This window comes from Megalobrama amblycephala, linkage group LG7, assembly GCF_018812025.1.
Source record: "Megalobrama amblycephala isolate DHTTF-2021 linkage group LG7, ASM1881202v1, whole genome shotgun sequence".
NCBI lineage: Eukaryota > Metazoa > Chordata > Actinopteri > Cypriniformes > Xenocyprididae > Megalobrama > Megalobrama amblycephala.
This window is the reverse complement of record NC_063050.1, coordinates 40,319,621-40,340,042: the sequence shown is the minus strand read 5'-3', so window position 1 is coordinate 40,340,042 and position 20,422 is coordinate 40,319,621. Positions and strand designations below refer to the sequence as shown.

Genomic DNA, 20,422 nt, shown 5'->3' with positions numbered 1-20,422 from the left:
TGTGTTTTTAGAGGCAGCTTGCATCATCAATACTTTGAATACGCACAAAGTAGTAGTAGTAATAGTAGTCATCTGGTTTATAGGAGCAGAGACCATTCTTTGTTAGAAGTAAGAAGAAACCTCATTGCTTGACTGGCTACTCTCTTCTGTCTCAGACGACGACATCTTTGTCTTGTGTCGGCCAGACAGCCACCATAGCTTCCCTATGTGCTTCAAAAGGGAGAGGTGAGCACTGTTGGTTGCAGTTCGCAACCTCACTGCTAGATGCCGTTAAAATTTACAAACTGCACCTTTAAAGGTGCTAAAGAGGATCTTTTCGTTGACTGAGAAACCAAAGACTGTTACTGAGTTTTTGAAATGAGCGCATGCGTAAGAACAACCCCCCTCCTTCACAGCTCTTTTCCAGGGAACGCCTCCCAAAACTCATGCACGAGTATTGGAACATGAGTGTTTACCACCGGCATTCGCTGTGTCGTGTTAGTGGATTCATTATGTCGGACTCACCGCAGGTAACTCATAATCTGCAGTTGTTACTCCTGTCTCCTGACAAAAAACATTGCATGCGGCGCCTGTAGAGTGTCAAGTCAAGTCAAGTCAAGTCAAATTTATTTATATAGCGCTTTTACAATTGGTAATTGTTTCAAAGCAGCTTTACATATTAGAAGCACAGAAAAAAGGGAAGTGGTTAAAAATAAGCTGTACAAACAAGCGTGGTAATATGTAACATATACAAGATGGTGCTACATTAAGCCAATGTCGGCTGACTCCCAGGGGTGGAAAAAACCCCCTAGGAGAAAAACCCAGCGTGCTAACACTGGGAAAAAAGTCCTAGGAGGGAAAAAACCCCTTGGAAGATATATATAATATATGTAAATGGATATGGAGATCAAAATCTGAATTATACATTTTTATTATAGAGATTAAAAATAGATTATATATAAATATATGTAAGCGGACACGGGGATTAAAAATCTGAATTATAGATGCAGCCAGAACTGGATCTGTAGGCCCATTGTCTCCTGGGCTACGTTGTAGTCAGGTCCAGACACAGGTTCTCCATCTGATCTGGATACGGCCTGGATCCAGCACCCGGCAAACCTCAGGATAAGCAGAGAGACAGATATTAGCGTAGATGCCATTCTTATTCTGATGTACAGGTATATCTAGTGTTATAGGAAATGTTCTCGGTTCCGGCCGACCTAATTATTGCAGCGTAACAATCCTTTAACGGATTTGAAAAATGTTAATGTATTGATAATGTGTTATGTGTATGCAAGAGCAAAGAGATGTGTTTTTAGTCTAGATTTAAACTGACAGAGTGTGTCTGCTTCCCGAACAATGCTAGGAAGATTGTTCCAGAGTTTAGGTGCTAAATAGGAAAAGGATCTGCCGCCTTCAGTTGATTTTGATATTCTGGGTATTATCAACTGGCCTGAATTCTGAGATCGCAATAAACGTGAAGGACTATAATGCATTAAGAGCTCACTTAGGTACTGGGGAGCTAAACCATTTAGAGCTTTATAAGTAAGTAGCAAGATTTTAAAATCTATACGATGTTTAATAGGGAGCCAATGTAATGTTGACAGAACTGGACTAATATGGTCATACTTTCTGGTTCTAGTAAGAACTCTAGCTGCCGCATTTTGGACCAACTGTAGTCTGTTTAAAAGCCGAGCAGAACAACCAACCAGTAGAGCGTTACAATAATCTAGTCTTGAGGTCATGAATGCATGAACCAACTGTTCCGCATTTGTCATTGAGAGCATATGTCGTAATTTAGATATATTTTTTAGATGGAAGAAGGCGGTTTTACAGATACTAGAAACATGACTTTCAAATGAAAGATTGGTATCGAAGAGCACACCCAGGTTCCTAACTGAGGACGAAGGTTTAATGGAGCACCCGTCAAGCGTTAGGGAGTATTCAAGGTTTTTTCGTGAGGAAGTTTTTGGTCCAAAGATTAGGATATCAGTTTTTTCTGAATTTAATAATAAGAAATTTCTTGTCATCCAGTTTTTAATGTCAGCTATGCATTCTGTTAGTTTTGTGAATTTGTAGGTTTCGTCAGGGCGCGAGGAAATATAGAGCTGAGTATCATCAGCGTAGCAGTGAAAACTAACACCATGCTTCCTAATTATCTCTCCTAAGGGCAGCATGTACAGAGTGAAAAGCAACGGTCCTAGTACTGAGCCTTGTGGTACTCCATATTGAACTTGTGAGCGATACGACATCTCTTCATTAACTACTACAGACTGATAACGGTCAGATAAGTACGATTTGAACCATGCCAAAGCAATTCCACTAATGCCAATATAGTTTTCAAGTCTTTTTAAAAGAATGTTGTGATCGATAGTGTCAAAAGCAGCACTGAGATCTAATAACACTAATAGAGAAATACAGCCACGATCGGATGATGGAAAGTGTGGAAAGTTACTGGAGCGCGCAGCCGCACACGTCTCGCACGTCTTGCACAAGGAACATCACGGCAGTGATTGACAAGCCAGAGGGACAATCATTTACGCGATGATCGCGTAAACGATTGGCTGATGTTTTTAAGGCCCTACCTCTTGCACAGATGATGTATATTAATATTATTACTTTCAGTGCACCTAATAAATAGTCTTTTATCAGTTAGTAAAGACAGTTTCAAGTAATATTGCAAAAATGTATAAAACAAAACATCCTCTTTAGCACCTTTAAATCAAATTAATTACATGATATGCCGATTACTTAATCAAATTGATCACAAATATCAATATTTGTAAAACATTACATTATTGTGGCAGATAAATAATACACATAGTATATTGTGTGATCAACATTAATGCATTAAATTAAGCCTAAATGTGTAATATTTCTGGTTGTGTTTTTGAAATAGTGAGCAATTTACTGGTAGGACAGTATAAGTGACCTGAATGTCCAACATATGAACGCCCTTGTCTTACAAATTAGTGCACTTTTGTCTGAATCTAAAACCCAACATCAGTGCTTCACTTTGTTCTTATAAATGACATCATCAGTAGCAGCCCACTTAAGATGATCTGTCATTAGTTGTGTGTGCTGATCAACGTACTGCCATATTTAATGGCCACTAGTCAATTATCATTTGAGTCATATTAAATGTATTTCATAAAATACATATGGTGTAACGCTTCTATTTTCGTTTTCATATGTAAACCTATACATTATTTTAAGGTACTATTTCATACTTACATTTTTATGTGTTTGGACTCTCCCTGGAATGCCATGAATAAATATGAGTCCATTAACACATTTTAAAGTTGCTGCTTTGCACACATACACTCTTGTCATTACTATGCAAATGAGTCTGGCCCTAGTTGGTAAACAGAAAGCCAGTAAGGAGAGATGCGAAACAGGAGGAAATGAAATCCAGTAGTTGAGCTGTGTACTCACAACATTAAGCATGCCTGGACTTATCTGTTGCGTTTACATTCCCATTCTCGACTGGAGAAAAATGACTCTGCCATCATGGAAGCCGTTTGCGTTCAGTCAGAGTTTTTGGCAGAAATTGCTGTGTACGGCATTGGTGATTATAATGAACAGTAAGGCTAATGATGGTTCACCCGAAGGTTGATGGAAAAATGTAACAGCATGATTATTTAGATGGTGGATGAATGTTTTAGCTTCACAGGCCTGCAGTTTTAATGCAGGTTTAACTTTGCAGCTGTGTGAACGGTTGCCTTCGTCAATCACAGTCGAGTCCTTTAAGAGGGGTGAGAGATTTTAATTAGATCTTCAGGAGCGGAGGTGATAACAAACTGATCTATGATAACGGTACCTGTGGGCTTATCTAAGAGTGTTTCCGACACAATCTTCTGTCACTCTGGTAGAAACTGACATTTTACACAGATCTGAAATACTTCCACCATTTTACATGTTATGGTTTAGGATTTGGGTTGGGTAGCTCATCAGTATGAAAACTTCACAGTGATTGTCAGCTGCAGCTTTATCAGCACCTTAGAGGATGTGAAGCATCACAGTGAAGCATCCACTTTGTACTTGTGAAATGGATTTTTGCATTCCTGCGAAAGTGTGAGTGTTTGTATGTGCGTGTCAACGTGTGATATAGAGTTGCAAATCAATTATATTCCATTTCAGTCCATCTGTGTTCTGCTGAAGAAAGGTGGTCATACAGGTTTAGAATGACATTAGGGTGAGTATAAATGATGACAGATTTTTCATTTTTGGGCAAAGTATTTCTTTAAGACTAAAATAACTTGAATTAAATATATTTTCATCACTTAAAAATGTGTAATTCCCAAGGGTAATCTCATGTATTGTACATAAAATGCAGTTCTACCACACATATGTATGCATAGACACTAAAATGTACAATATGGATGTATTGACAACATCTACAACGTAAATCATTTATGTATTAACTTTTTATATGTGTTTAAGAATCTGGTAACACTTTATACACATGTGCTACTATGCATTGATTTATGTTTAAATAATCCACAGATAATCTTTAATTAAAAGGTTAGTTCACCCAAAAATGAAAATTATGTAATTTATTTCTCACCCTCATGTCGTTCTACACCCATAAGACCTTCGTTCATCTTTGGAACACAAATTAAGATATGTTTGATGAAATCTGATGGCTCAGTGAGGCCTCTATTGCCATCTATGTCGCCGAACTTCTCAAGATCCAGAAAGGTACTAAAAACATATTTAAAACAGCTCATGTGAGTACAGTGGTTCTACCTTAATATTATGAAGTGAAGAGAATACTTTTTGTGCACCAAAAAAAACTAAATAACAACTTTTCAACAATATCTAGTGATGGGGGATTTGTTTCGAAGCTTAACTAATCATTTGTTTCAAATCAGTGATTCGGAGCACCAAAGTCACGTGATTTCAGCATTTTGATAAACGATCCGAATCACTGATTCGAAACAAAAGATTCGTTAAGCTTCGAAGCATTTTACTTATATACTTGATTTGAAATTCTAACATTTTATTTTGTTGATAATTTGATTTATCATTTCTGGTGGCAACTCATTTCAAATGGTTAATGTTAAACAAGCCCTTTAAATAAATAACATTTATGTAATAATTTAACCATTACCATTACTTAATGTAATATTTATTTTGTTTACTGTGGGACATAAAACAAGTTTTTTCAATACGTAATGGCTCAAAAAATTATTTGTGCCCTGTATTCCTTCAGAATCCATATGAATAAATGAATGGGTTTTATTAACAAAGTTCAGGAGGAGCACGTTCAGATAATTAATCAAATTAACATGGGAGGACAACATTCAGTTAATCGACTCAATTAGCGTGATAAGAGGTATATATGCAGCAGACTTATTTCTGTTCCACAACAGTTTGCCAGCATCCCTCCACCATCCCACCTCCTAACTTCTAACTTTTTGGGCCAATCTGATTATATGTAAGTGTGAATTCGTGACTTGCCTTTTTTTTTTTTTTTTTTTGTGGAACAGACCCAAATTCAAGTCTTTATTCATTGATCTTCAGCATTGTCAGTAGCAAACATAATAATCAAATCTTGCATATAAATTTAAAAATTGCCACCTCAAACAGCTGAACGACAAAAATGTTATGTTGTTATGTTATGATATCAAATCGCATGACTGTCTGTTACGCCACTGGTATAAATGTACATCTTTGTACCTGTAAATATTATGTACGGAAACCTAGGTATATACAATTAGATGAATCCCTTGTTATACAACAATTGTAATAACTTCAGTACAACAGCACTCTTGCTTGTGTAAAAAAAAGTGAACATGTTATTCAACGTCTCCTCATGTTTTCCAGTTGGAAAGGTGACTTATCCTGCTGCTATGATCCTTTAATGCAATATTTTCTGTCCTGCTGTGCCGTCTTCATTCTCCTGAGCTTACTGACCCACTGAGGTCACACTGATGAACCATCTGGGTCTGAAACACACACACACACACAAGGGGTATTAAGGAGAAATACTCATGCCATTGACTCCTTCAGTCACCCGTGCTCTGCTGATCTCGGCACAGAGGAGCTACTTTTCTGTTCACTACCGTTTCTTATTCCTGTGTAAAGGAGGCTATTAGTTTTGGATGTGTACTCAATTCAAACTGACAGGCCATGAACAGTACTTTTTTTTTTTTTACACTTCTCTACTGGTTGCTGAGATATAGGCTTTTATCAAATGCAGTTGTAAGTCTCAATCCTCATTGCTCATACTAGCTGCCTTCCTTTCACCTTCCCTTGCAGGAAGTTATTTACTTTGCATGTGTTGACTGGATCTTTGTACACCAAAAAAATGATTTGATAAGTCATGGCAACTTAAGTTTTTTGACATTAACTAATCAAAATAATTTAAGCATTTTCAGCTTTTTTTATATATATATATTACTAGATTTATCCTTGATTTTATATATATATATATATAATTTTAATTGAAGTCAATTTAATATAATTTAAGTTAAAAAAGATCACAAAGTTGATTGCACTTAAAAATGAAGGCAGCAACTTAACTTAAGTTTTTAAGTTGAAATAGGTGGAAATTTTTACGGGGTACTTTTGTTACATTGTATATTGTGTTTTGTGTTGTGTTTAGGCTGTCAATTATAGCCTACATTTTAACTGAATAAATTGCATGATATGCTAATTGATTAAACAAATTATTTTTTTATACCATATCAATCATTTTTGAGAAAAGCCCAAAATAAGATAATTAGAGGTGTGATTGGTTCTGACTTTGGTTCAATTATGAATACTTATGATTACCTATATTTGCAATGCATTGTGAGAGATGAAATTTGAACAAATCATGAAACCAGTTATTTTGAAATCATTCATTATTATTTCCAAAAATATGCTGAACTGTAACATGAGAGACAATTTGTACTATAGATAAGCTTTACATTCACAGTCTCACATAATTTCATATAATAAAAACGAATGTACATTTATTATTTATCCAATAAAAATAAAGTATGATACCATTTGGGCAAAAACATTACATTTTTCACATTATGACTTTTCAATAATTTAATAGACATTACAAAACGTGCTAAATAGTGTTTGTTTTATTTCCATATCAAGGAATAAAAGTCTGTCACCGGCATCCAGTTCATTTCCCAATCAAGTTTAATTCTTTAATTACTCGGATTCCAATTTTAATTCATAGTGTTCTAGATTTTGAGCAAATCTAGCCAATAACAAAACAGGATTCCCAGGGGTCACATTATTAAATCATTGCATCTACAGCAATGTATAGTTGAACCTAGACTGATACACACCTGCTGTACAACAGTTGAAGAGGAAAACATGACACAGAGGAAGAAGAAGAGATGAAAGGGATTATTCTGTCAACCTTTATCAAACAGGGTAACTCTCTAAGTGGATTACAGAGCCCTAAATTCCATGGGTTACCATGTTAGATAAATATGGTATGCTCATGGGTGGTCCTGAGGTAGCTGAGAGTCTTTCATGTGTGTTTACAGCATTGTCTACAGCTTAAGTTCAGCAGGCACTTTAGCTTCATTTGAAGGGACTTAAAGTTATTTCTCAGGTTGTTGAGGACATCAAAGCCCAAAATAATCCATCACTAAAACACTTTATAGTTTGTTCCCTGGATTCATAACTCAGATTTTCAAAGAACTCGGGGAATTCCATGTTTTAAACAATGAGTATTTTCTTGGGAATGTACACACCTACAAAGAGTGTGTGATTTTGCAGTTTCAAGCTATATAGTGAGTTAAAAATCTCTAAAGCTTTAAATGAATCTCCATAAAAGCACTACCATTACTGTCATACACATGCAGATGAATGTCTTAGGCTTTTAGCACTGTGCTCTACGATGGTGTGTAAATTTAAAAATAATTCCATTTCTCAAATCACATCGAGAGACTTTTACTGTTCATTGTACTCTGTTTAGCTGCTAAGAGCAAGAACATGTCTTATCAAAGAAACTCTTCTGATTGTGGTCAGGTGAACACAAAAGTATAGCCTTACTAGAACAATTTTAGTCATTTAAACAATCACCCTGACTAGTCAATCACAAAAATATGTACTTTTGCACATCTCTATGTTGCGGCAATGTCAGAAAATGGTGTCAACAAAATCAAAATAGACATTTTTGGATAGATGTTTATAAGCTATTCTGCAGTGCATAATGAGTCCCATGGGCTAATGTGGGGTCTGATATCTGTGGAAAGACTGAAAAGCACACAATATTTATGCAGTTTTGAGAAAAATAGAGCAGAACGAATTGCAACTAATATTATAATACAGAAGTCACATCATTAGACGTATTAGGAGTTTGAGGATTTGCAGTGTTGACAAAAAAAAATTTCAAATGTAATCTTGTCCTAATCCTTGCTGAAGCATGGTTGTGTTTCATGCCCGCTGGCACGTTGTTTCCAATGCTATGACTTGTGTAGCCAGTGAAATGGTAATCCTACTGTCAGAATATTGCCTGTCTTTTTCTCTCTTTCTCTCTGTCAAGAGCTCTCGAGAAGCCCTCAATAATAACAGACAGGCCAGGCTGTTCCTCACCCCGATGAAGGAGCATCTTCAGCCCTCTTCACGCGCAGCAGTCCCCCCAGAACAAACCACCACTCTTGGGTATTAATCAACTGCCCCTTTACATGCCCTCACCCAAACTCTCATTGTGTGGGAGTTCATTCCAGCACTGCCATTGATGCCTGTAAGGGCACTACGGCTATGAATAATGGGCCTCAGGAATATAATGCTGATTTATGCAAATAACAGGTGAGGAAATCCATTTCCTTGCATAATGTTCCTTGGATAATATAGAACATGATATAGCCTGCAGTGGAAGTGTGGGGGAAAATGGTCCATTTTGTCACTGATTCATTCTTATAACATGTTGCACTGCAAATACCATCTTTCAATCCTTTTGTAATACATGCACTAGAATGAAAGCATGCACTGAACTGCATGATTTCCATTTCAAATTGAGACATATTTCAGTGGTCTTCGACTTCTTTCTTTTAAAGGCCACATTATTCAAATGAAAATATTGATGGGGATATCATTTTTCAGAGTAATTTTCAAATCTTAGCACATTCGTTCTACACAGAATGAATTGCAACTACTGTATTGCGAGCTTTCAGATTCAAAACGACACACAAACTAGAGTTTCAATACTTGCTTAAAAAGTGATAGATTATCAGATTACCAGATTTTAGTGGTTTTGTGTAACATGTTTGTGTTAAAACCCTAATGTTCTGTGTTTAAATTGGCAAGGATTTTCCATAAATTTCTAGATTTCAGAATGACAGGTTGAATACTGGTTTGCAAATTTATACAGAATTATTAGCATACATGCATTTGATTGGATAAGACGTGCTCAAATATGTCCATTGAAGGGTGTTATTTACCCTATATTTTTAAACCATGTACCGAATAAGCATGGTCATCTGGTTTTTGAATTTTCATCAAAATCAACCAAATAGACTTATTAAAATAATTTATGGGCTGGATTTGGTCCCTACCTAGCAAACAAGGAACATTCTCATAACTTTGACTAAAGTTCTGACAAACATTCTTCCAGTAACATTAATAGAACATTCAATAATGTTCTCAAAAGGTTATTACAATTATATATTGTTTGTGGAAGATTTTTTTTAAATGTCCTCATAATGTTGGGAGAAAATGTTCTTAAAACATTCTTGGAATATTATTTAAACATTAGAATGACAACTAACTTGAATAAGGTTAATGATAATTAAAGTTAATAAGGTTATATTGTTTTAAAAGAACATCCTTGGAACATGGAAAAATTTGTAGCCTGTCCAATAGTTATTGTTCCTAACTTTTCTCTTTAATTTATTTAAAAGTTATGAAAGTGTTTGAAATTGTTAAATTCTATGTTCATGAAATCACCATATTGTCATTAGTATTTTATGAATGTTCTCATAATGTTGGCAGAAAACATTCTTTGAACAACATTCTTCAATTGTCCCTTAAATATTAAGAATCATTAACTTTTTTTTTTTTTTTGGCTAAAAATGGCTTAAGGTTGGATGTTAAACAGCAAAATCCCCTGTGTTTCACTAACACTCCTCAGTGTTCATTTTTGTCCACTTCACAATACAGAGTGTTAAACTGAAGCAGTGTTGGAGTTTATTAGATAATTAAGTGATGATTAGGCATTAGTGATGACACTAAAGGAAAGAGGAACAAACATTTAAAGTCACCATTGTGGTGATCAGCGTTTCCTGTAGCTGGGCTCTTGACTCTTGATTTTGTTATTTTTTCTTTGGCTGGTTTTGGTGTGTTCAGAAAACGTACTTGGTTACGAACATAACCTCGGTTCCCTGAGATTCGGAACGAGTACTGCGTATGGGGAAAAGCTCAAAATATAAATAAATTCAGAATAAATTCAACTGAATTCTTTTACTATTTATATTTGAATATTTTTTGTAACGAGGTTGTAACATTTTTGGAAGATCTCTTCAGTGTTACAAGTGATCTTCCTATCATAACAACTGAATTTAGTACTTTTTTATACAAAAATGCTTCAACTTCATAACTATTTTAACCAGTCATGAAACTGCAGAAAAAACAGCCATTTGATAGTCATTAAATCAGACGTCAATGATGACAATCAGCTTTTTCATCTTTCTCTTTCTTGTAGGCAATACACATATGTTCACTGAAAACACTTTGATTTGCTGAAAGAGAAATAAGATCAAGGAAAAGTCAAGGGTCAAAAGCCCAACTAAAGCAAACACTGATCGCCCGCATGGTGACTCCATACATCAACATTTAAACCTCTGTTCATCTCAGTAAGAACCTTTGTACATGTTTGAAAGAAATAAAGTCAACTAGTTAGCCATAAATGAAGCTGGTAAAGCTGTTTCTGGAGTTTAATCATCCTCTGCTGAGATCTTGAGAGATTTAATGTATTTTATCTTCAGTTGATTTCATTTAAGGCTGTGGCTGGAGGTCAGTTAAAATTTCTGTTCTTGTTGTTTCTCTTTCCTTCAGTGATACTGCTTGTTAACAGCAGGTGTTTGTTTGAATGTTTTAGGAACATTATATTAATATTTAAATTAAATTCTATTAACATTAGGGAAATGGGACATTTTTATGTTCTTGGAATGTACCAAATCAATGTTCCTATGTTGAGTTGTAATACAAATTAAGTTAAAAGAATGTTTTAGAAAAATCATACTAACCTTTAAAATAAAGTTCCACTAACATCAAGAAAACTGGACATTTTAAGGTTTCCATAACCAAAACTGAACGTTTGGAAAACATTCTTAGAACAAAAATTTGTTAGCTGGGTAATCGAGTTAGGTTGTTGTTTGCATTGAAAATGAGCCTTTAAGCAATTATAAGCCTGCATCAAATTTAAAACTAAGCTTTATATGCTTTCAGGCTGATGAGTTTCTATAAACTCGCTTTAATTTCATGTCACACTATGCAAATATAAATGCCAGTGAATCAATGACATGAGATTGAGATAGTTGGACAAAGGCTAAGAGCCCTTTAGCTACATAGATAAGGAGAGTAATTCTATCTTTTGTGTTTATTCATACCAGACATAGTGGCACCATTGTATCACCCCAGCGGCAACATCAGCTAGTGTTTATTAATTTATTAGGTGATTATGGGCTGTTTGACATTTCTTTTTTATATAGCTGTCAGTTACATCTTTGTTCTGCAGAGATGAAATGGAACCATAGTATGATAAGATAAGGCAGTGCAGGAAGTAAACATTTTAATTAAAGCACAGTAAGTAGCAGTGATATGGAGGAACTGTTTGTTTCCCAGTTCTTAGTTTTAAGTAAGTGTACCTGAGTTTTTGGTTACCACCAATGTGAGTGGATTTGTTTTAATGTGTCCTGGATAGAATAGTACTGAAGATCTTAAGTTAGATCTATAGAAAACAATGTAGACTGAATACAAATGAGCTTAGTTTGTTTAGCCTGGAGGTGGTTCTCCTTGTGATGTCTTTCACCTTTCCAAACACCAAGGTAGACTGCTCACTCTCATAATTTCTTTAGTTTAGCTATCGACCAAATTGACTCACAAAACACATACCGTATTCAGTCAGATGTCAATGTTAATTATGAGGGGAGTTCTCTCTTTTCCTCAACATGTTACTCTAAGGCTTTCTATTTCTCCTTCTCATACCCCTTTTCCATTTAAATGGTGCTAGGTCCAATTCAAATCTCATGAGATGTTAAAAAAAATGCAATGAGATCCAAACTAAAATTAAATTTATGTAAACACAAGCAGTGGTCAGAAGTTATAAAATGTCTTACAATAAATGCATAACATAAATAAAATTCATAACAACACATTCTTAATATATAATTTATTTAAGAATAATAGGGAAAATAAAATGGCTTTAGTTTATAAGTGAGAACATATTTTAAAGGATGTGCTGCTTATGATGCAGAAGTTATTGATCATACCATCAGATTTTTCTCTGTTGTAGTGGAAACATGTGGAATGGGGGTTGATGTGTGGGTTTTCCACACACAAACAAATTTGCCACTTTTTTTTTTTTTTTTTTTTTTTTTTTGCCTGTATATTATCTCTTAATTGCTTTAACTTTCTCACAGTGTCCATGTGTGTGTGAGAGACAGAGCTTGTGCCTTGTCTCAGATAAAATGATTGTTTTTCACCCTTGTTTCCTTATTTTCCTTTATTATTTTCCTGAATATGTAGAATTAGGAACAGAATTTTTTTATTATTATTACTGTAGTGTGCGTCTTTTCTTCTTTTTTTTTTCTTTAAGCATATTTTAATATATGAAAATGACGGATATACAGGAGAGGAGACATGTGACATTGATTTGCCTCATTAAATGTCCTTTCATTAATATACTCTCATGTGACCAGTGTTACATTATGCATGCTTGCTTTCAGAGGATGACAGTTATAATTTGGACAAACCAAGTTTTCTTCACAATCTCAGAGGCATAAATGTATTATTCCAGTCAGACTGTTTTTAAATGGTATGCAATTACTGACCTCATGGAACTGAATGAATTAGGCAGTGTCATGTTTAGCTGGCATAATGAGGAGTCGTCGATATAAACAGGGACTTTCTGAGCCAGTGTTCACATTGAGTTCATTAAATACAAAGACTTAATTAGAAATATAATTATTCTGCTTTGGACAGTCAAATTTTGCCTTGCGTTCATTCATATATCAAGGAGGTAAATAATTCCTGGAGAATGAATGGGAATCTTTCCTGTAGCTCAGTGGTTAGAGCATGGCACTAGCAATGCCAAGGTCATGGGTTCGATCCCAGGGATTGCACATACCAGGGATTGCACATACTCAGATACAAATGTATAGAATAATGCAATGTAAGTCGCTTTGGATAAAAGCGTCTGCCAAATGCATAAATGTAAATGTAAATGAATGCTATTTGTTATCATTCCTATTCATCTCATAGGCAGTTGCTCAGCTGCAGCATAATCCTTGGATGATTTACCCTATACCAAAAAGATGAATTCCTGTTGGACAAAATGCGCAGAATTTCCAGTTTATGTCTCTTAAAATGTAACACTTTACAATACGTATGTACTAATAAGAATTAATTCATGCTTAACTAATGCACAGATAATACTGAATTAATGTATAACTCATGATTATCTAAGCTATTCGTTAATGATTGCCACATTAGCAACTAATAAAGAGTCTGGCATGGTTAACATATTAGTTCATATATGAATTTTTATCAATTAAATATGTCATTGTGGATTAATTACCTAATAACTTATTTTATTAACTAATAGTGTTAATTAACTTGTTAATTACAACAATGAGCCAAAGCCTTGTATTTCAACTTCCAGACAAAACAGGTGAAGTAATATGCATTAATACATGATTAATTACTGCATTATTTGTGCAAATTCATGTGCAAATTACTACAATTACTAAATTATGAGTTAATAATGATATGATGTCCCTCAACAAGTAAAGTCACAACATAATGATATATTCGCAAACCATTAGCTAATAAACACTTAAGCACTTTCCAAAAACATGTTTCCATAACACATTACATTGTGCGTTTTGAGGTAAACTCCTACACAGGATAGTAATGGCGAATGTCTTTAAACAGTCTACCAAGGGGACCCTGGCTATGTTTGTCAGCCAGCCAGTGAGTCCATTCAATGACTGAGAAGTGTTTTTCTTTAAGTCTCCAAATAATAGACTTGTACTTCAACCATGCTCTCTCGAGATGCTGGGTGTGGGCTCCACTGTGGGGATCCACAAACCACTGTCTGTGATTTACTCTAAAGTGAGTGTACCCCATGGCAGCTAATGCACCTCTATAAGCTCTCCATTCGTCACTTATAATGGTGGAGCCAGGTCACACATGCTTGACCACAATTGGTACAAGATTCTGCCTTACTCTTCTCTTTACAAGTCGTAAGACTGGATGTCGTCCCTCATCCTTTACTCGTAGTATGCCAAAGACCCATTTTTTTCATTTCCAAGTTGTGGCTGCCTTCCCTCTGCCATAAAAAGTTATATTAAATTATATCACATGAGGTCTACAAAGACATGACACAACAACAATATATATATATATATATATATATATATATATATATATATATATATATATATATATATATGACCCGAACTGGCGAAATGAGTCGGAAGTCGCAACGTTCTATTTTAAGATATGGGCCGATAATGTGGAAAAACAATGAAAAAAATCGATTTTTTTTTTTAAGCTAATTTCAAAGAACAGACTTTCAAAAATAATCTCCCAAAGTTTCGTAGTCCAGATAATTGAGTAAAGGTATTTAAATGGCTATTAAATTTGACATGGTTTTACTAAATTCGCTGGAAATGAACTTCTCAACTCCTCTCGTCACTTATGAGCATTTCCCGGTATCCCTGAAACGTCATTATCTCTGCTCTACAAATATGGTGTTACACGTTGTATAGAACCAATCAAAAAGCTTAGAAATGTAAACACACTGATTTTTTAACAATGGGAAGCCCCGTTTCGACTGACAGGCACGCGATCGGTCCAGCCATCCTCCTGTCAGACTAGCGCGCCTTATAAAATAAAACTCCCATTTGCGTGTCTCTCTTTAAAAGCCAATAAAAATTGAATCCATATAGGTAGCACAAAAATTCTTTTTGCATACAAAACCAAAGACGTTAAACTTTCATATCAAGCCTCCAACATGCTTCTGTTGTGTTGTTTTCACCCTCTAATGAGTCTGAGTAATATGCGTTTACAACAAAAATAGCACAGCAGCTAACTGAATACAAGTATGTATTTCACGTGCTCATAACTTCATGAAAAATGCACAATCATAAAAATCGCACATCAATATTTAGAGCAGATTCTCAAGATTAAAATGAATCCAAAATCGATATAATACATTGCGTTGATCACAAGATATTACTCACGGAATGATTTAACATACTTGGCTAAAAACATGGCTCTCATCTCTCCGGGATGCAGTGTGTATCCAATGTTCCCGGACCCATCCATGTTCGTTTTCCAACGTGGAATAACACAAAATAGATATAATTTTAAAGCTTAGAATCTCATCTTTTTAATGCATCTAACCATTTTGAAAAACTCCTAACGAGTGCTGAGAAGCTCCTCTAAACCGGAGTTTACCGCCCGTTGGCGCCACCTGGCTGCGGAAAAAATGAACAAAAAATTTTCAAACTATTCTTTATAATATCACCACGAAATTTGAATCAGATGCAGCTCACGTATATGAGAGCATCACCAAAAAAGAATTTTTTAGCGATCTTATTGTGTTCCTGAGTTATTCCATGTCAAATAAAAAAATAAAAATTATTTTTAAAAAATTATATATATTTTTTGTCTTTTATCAGCTGTTTCTCTGCAAGAAAATGTCCAAATGTAATGTAATTTATATTTTCTTAAAATTTAAAATGTTTTCTAACAAATGATACCTACCTTTTGACTCTCCTTGCTAGAGTTTTGGAGTTATGAGTCTTTACTTTTGTGTGTGTCGCTCAGAAAAAGAAAAAAAAAAAGAACTCTAAAAAAGCCTTCAGGTCTTAAAGGGTTAATTCAAATAAATACTTTAAAATAATTTGAGCTTCAGCCTGGTTTAATAGCATTTATATATATATATTAAAAAAAAAATGTCTTTGGTCAAATTAAGCTGTAAAATAAATAGTTTATCCCTTTAAATGCAATGGATTTTGAAAGATATCAACAAAAAAATGGGCAAAAAACTTTAAAAGCGATTTTCTCAGGTTTTCAATTGGAAAAAGAGGGCAGACGACCATAATTAAAATGGGTATATCTTTAAAACCATTCAAGGTATGACTTTGACTTGGATATCGTTTTAAAGCTTATTGTCTCATCTTTCCATTGATACCAAAATCTCAATTTTGAAATTTGGGTCACTGTGACTCATTTTGCTGGATCAGGTCACATATATATATAACTCAATGGCAAAAGTAAAGAAATGGCTTCCAAAAAAATCACTCAAAAATACATATGCATGTTTAGTATGCTAGTAATGGATCAATATATGTATTATATACTATTAATTACAAACAGAAAAGAATTTGTCTCTGTTGTCATTTGCTCAAAGTTTGCATAAGTTAGTATTAAAGATGGAAGCAAATACAGTTAACATGAATAATAATGAGAATTGAGAACAGTTGAACAAAAAAACAAAAGTGATTATTAAAATACAGTGGATCAAAATTAACCCTCTACAGCACAGCGTTGCCCTCAGGGCACCGGAAAGTTTTCTTAAGCCCTATGTTTAGTAAATTTTTCTTTAAATGATAACAACCAATTAGAAAGGTCGCGAAAGTACCAAAGAACAGTTCAGTAAGGTGTTGGAGTCAATATCAAGTACCATTTAAAGGTGGGACATCCTGTTCTGACACATGGTCACAGGAGCACATGGTGTGAGAAGAAGGCAAGATTATTTGCTTTAAAACGACATGAACTGTACATAAAAAAATATGTGTGTGTGTATGAAGGTGTAGAGAAGCCTTTTGTCAGGTTTTATTAAGTGTTTTTTTATTTTATTTTGCATGTTCAGAAATTCAGTTTTTCTTTTCGTTGCCTCAGGGCAACGTTGTGCGATAAGGGGTACTTTTCGAGGAGGTTTTAGAGAGTACCTCTCATTGGCCACAATGTATTATAAGAAGGGAAGATGCAAGATTCCTGGGTGTGCAGGAACACCCAAAGTGATGTGCAAAAATTGTAACATACACCACTATGTCACAGCAGAGAAGAAGTGCTTTTTGAAGTTTCGTACGGAGTGAAATCTTATTACATGAAGTACATTATATTGCATAGCACACTACATGATACAGACCTATGCATGTATCAGATTCAATATATCAATGTCTTTCAAGTGTTTTTCCCTTTTTACTTAATGATTTTCTTGATTTTTTTTTTTTTTTTAATCAATAAAATGTTCCCAAATGAACCAAAAAATTATGTGGAATATTTTTTTTTTCATGTGCCATCAACATGTGTGCAGTAGAGGGTTAAAGCACAACCTACAATTTCCTAAATTTTGAGGTCACTGCTTAGTCCTTTTTGAAGTTATCTAAACAGGAGTGAAAGCACAGTTTTTTTAAGCATATTCATAAACAATGTTAGTTAAACATTTTGTGAAGCACGGTATAGATATTTGAAAAAGAACACTTGTCAAAATTAGAGAACACTTTCAGATAACTTCCAGTTATTGGTGTTAATCTGGCCCCCGGTGCTAATTTTACAGTATCTAACAAACCCTATTTAACTGGCAGTCTAACTTTCCAGCTTTCACTGATTTTGAAAGATGGTGAACCGTTCTAAAGTGACAGCAGTTTGTCCAGATGAAGGCTAATGGGATGACCCTTTCAGCCATAGAAAGAGAAGTTGGTCATTCCAAATCTGGGATTTCTAGAGCAAATGCTCTTCTAAAATTTATAAGTAATAAGCTATTTTCCTCTCTGACCTCTCTGAAAACAGCTCTATTTGAGGGGTGTGCCACAAGCGAGGCTTGGACTTAAACTCTCAGTGCTGTGATTGGACAACAGCTTGCATTTAAAAAATTTTGAATTTTGTAATTGTGTTGTTGTGATGATAAATGTCTGTGTAAATGTCACAACAGGATAACCTGTTGTGATAAAATGTTGAACACTGGAAATGTTACTATTGTAGAAATAAATTAAAGAAAGGATATTGCAACTTTCATAGTAGGGGCTGCATTAAACTTTAATACTGTTTTGGTGCGGATAGTGGTTACTGCGCCGACATATGGCACACCTGCCTTCATACGCAACCCGAGTTCGATTCCTGTCTTGACGTCCTTTGCCGATCCTGCTCCCCCCTCTCCACCCATTGCTTTCCTGTCTGGAAAAAAAAAAAAAAAAACCTTTTAATAAAGTATTTCTGACACAAATATTTCATAGTCACCTGCACAATTTGTTCATGCCTACATATTTTTCTTTGATTTGTCTTTTAGAAGAGGCTCCAACTGCCCATGTAACTCTTTCCAAAACAAAACAAACAGATGAGATGCTGAAAGAGAAGATCAATGCTCTGGAGGAAAAAGTGGAGTCTTTGACTGAAGAGAGAAACTTTCTCAGAGAGAGTCTGGAAGATGGTGTTTCCCCTCCACTACTGTGGCACAAATTGCACAAACACTTGAAATATAAATTAATAAATAAATAAATATATAAATAATTAACCCTTACTGTCCTCTTGGTATGTTGTTTATTTAAAAACATTTGGTTGCATCTGGTTGATTTCTGTGTGAATAATACATGTACTTCCTGTGTGAGGATGCAGTAAATGGGGGCAATACAGTGAGAGTCCAAACAGCTAAATGAAAACATTAAATTACTCTGTGTGACTGTAGTTGATCAGTTAACATCTTGTAAAGCAGAAATTTGACAAGAAATCCATCATGAATATTCTGAACTTTTTAACCATCTCTTTTGATTTGAGTCCTCCATCCATAATATCAAATCCTCAGCACACCCTGCATGTTTAATATAGCTATCCAGTCGCTTGCCATTACATTCATTCTTATGTTTATTAAAAAAAAAAAAACTTTATTTTATTGTTTAGGTTCAGAGATACTCACTGATATATATATATATATAGAGAGAGAGAGAGAGAGAGAGAGAGAGAGAGAGACGCTTTTTTATTTCTGTAGATCATGACTCAAAGAAGATATAACTATCTGTACATCCTGTTTTTTCTGTCACAGCCCTTAAACTAAAAGCTGAAATTCTAGAACAGTCCCAGAACCCTACAGCATCCCAGCTGATACAACATCTTCAGATGACTCCAGCTCTGATTCATCTGAGCTTTCACGAAAGAAGAAGTATAAAAAGAAACCAAAAAAGAAGAAATCAAAGAAAGCACAGGCCGGCAATTTCAAAAGAAGTTTGAAAGTTACCATTGTCACTTAATGTATTCACAGAGACCACAGCTAGTTTAGGTTAGGTTGATTTCAAGCCAATGCTATGGACTTAAAAGTGCCTTTTTAAGTACATTTACATACACATAAGTACATTTCTGTTCTTTCATGTATTTATTCGAGTAAGAACTCCTGAGGAGTCTGTTTTTCGCTACTAGAAAGTCCTCTGACTTGTCAAAAGTGGCTCAACAAAGGCGGATGCCTATAACAGCATGAAGGTGGACCGCAACACCATTGTCAACCACCAATTGCAGAGCTGGCTGCTGTTAGTCCTGACATATTCAATTGGGGTTGGTTTCAAAAAAAGGGACAGTCTACAAAAATTTGCAGAAAAATGTATGGATCTTAGAGTCAAATTCAATGCATCTTAGAGTCAAATTCGAGTCAGATCAGTGCCATGAAAAAAGAAAATGACCTGCTAGACATTCTGAAAAAGTAAATGTTGCATTAGACCTGTTCGTCAGGACATGTTAAGCAGTGTTGTTACTGATTATGACTGATTTTTGGTACTAAATGACTAGTGGTGCTAAATAAGAATTTAAAATATAGTCCATGAAACGGGCCGATGACCTGTTAGACATTCTGAGAAAAAAAAAAAAGAAAAAAAAGTAAAGTTACATTAGACCTGTTTCTCATAGTTCTAAGCACATTTTAAGCATTGTTGTTACTGGTTATGACTGCTTTTGTTCTTGTTCTACTAACAAGAATTTAGAATCATCTTCCCTTTTTGATTTAAATTGTTTTCTCTTTATTAAAACTCATCTAAGGAGCTTTAAAAAAAAAAAAAAAAAAAGTTTAGTTGTCATAGTATACATTTGAAAACGTTTAACAAGTTAATTAACACTATTAGTTAATAAAATAAGTTATTAGGTAACTAATCCACAATGACATAATTAATTGATAACAATTCATATATGAACTAATATATTAACCAGACAGACTCTTTATTAGTTGCTAATGTGGCAATCATTAACGAATAGCTTGGATGAGTCATACATT

At 34.7% G+C, this 20,422-nt stretch overlaps 1 long non-coding RNA gene across 1 annotated transcript in view; it reads left to right on the top strand.

Moving 5' to 3' along the window:
* Positions 1-18,674, top strand: part of LOC125272547 — a 35,165-nt gene extending 16,491 nt beyond the window's left edge. Inside the window, exons 2-3 of the long non-coding RNA XR_007185875.1 lie at positions 8,483-8,748; positions 18,461-18,674. This is a non-coding gene — a long non-coding RNA (uncharacterized LOC125272547). The remainder of the gene's footprint in view (positions 1-8,482; positions 8,749-18,460) is intronic.
* The last annotated feature ends 1,748 nt before the right edge of the window (positions 18,675-20,422 follow it).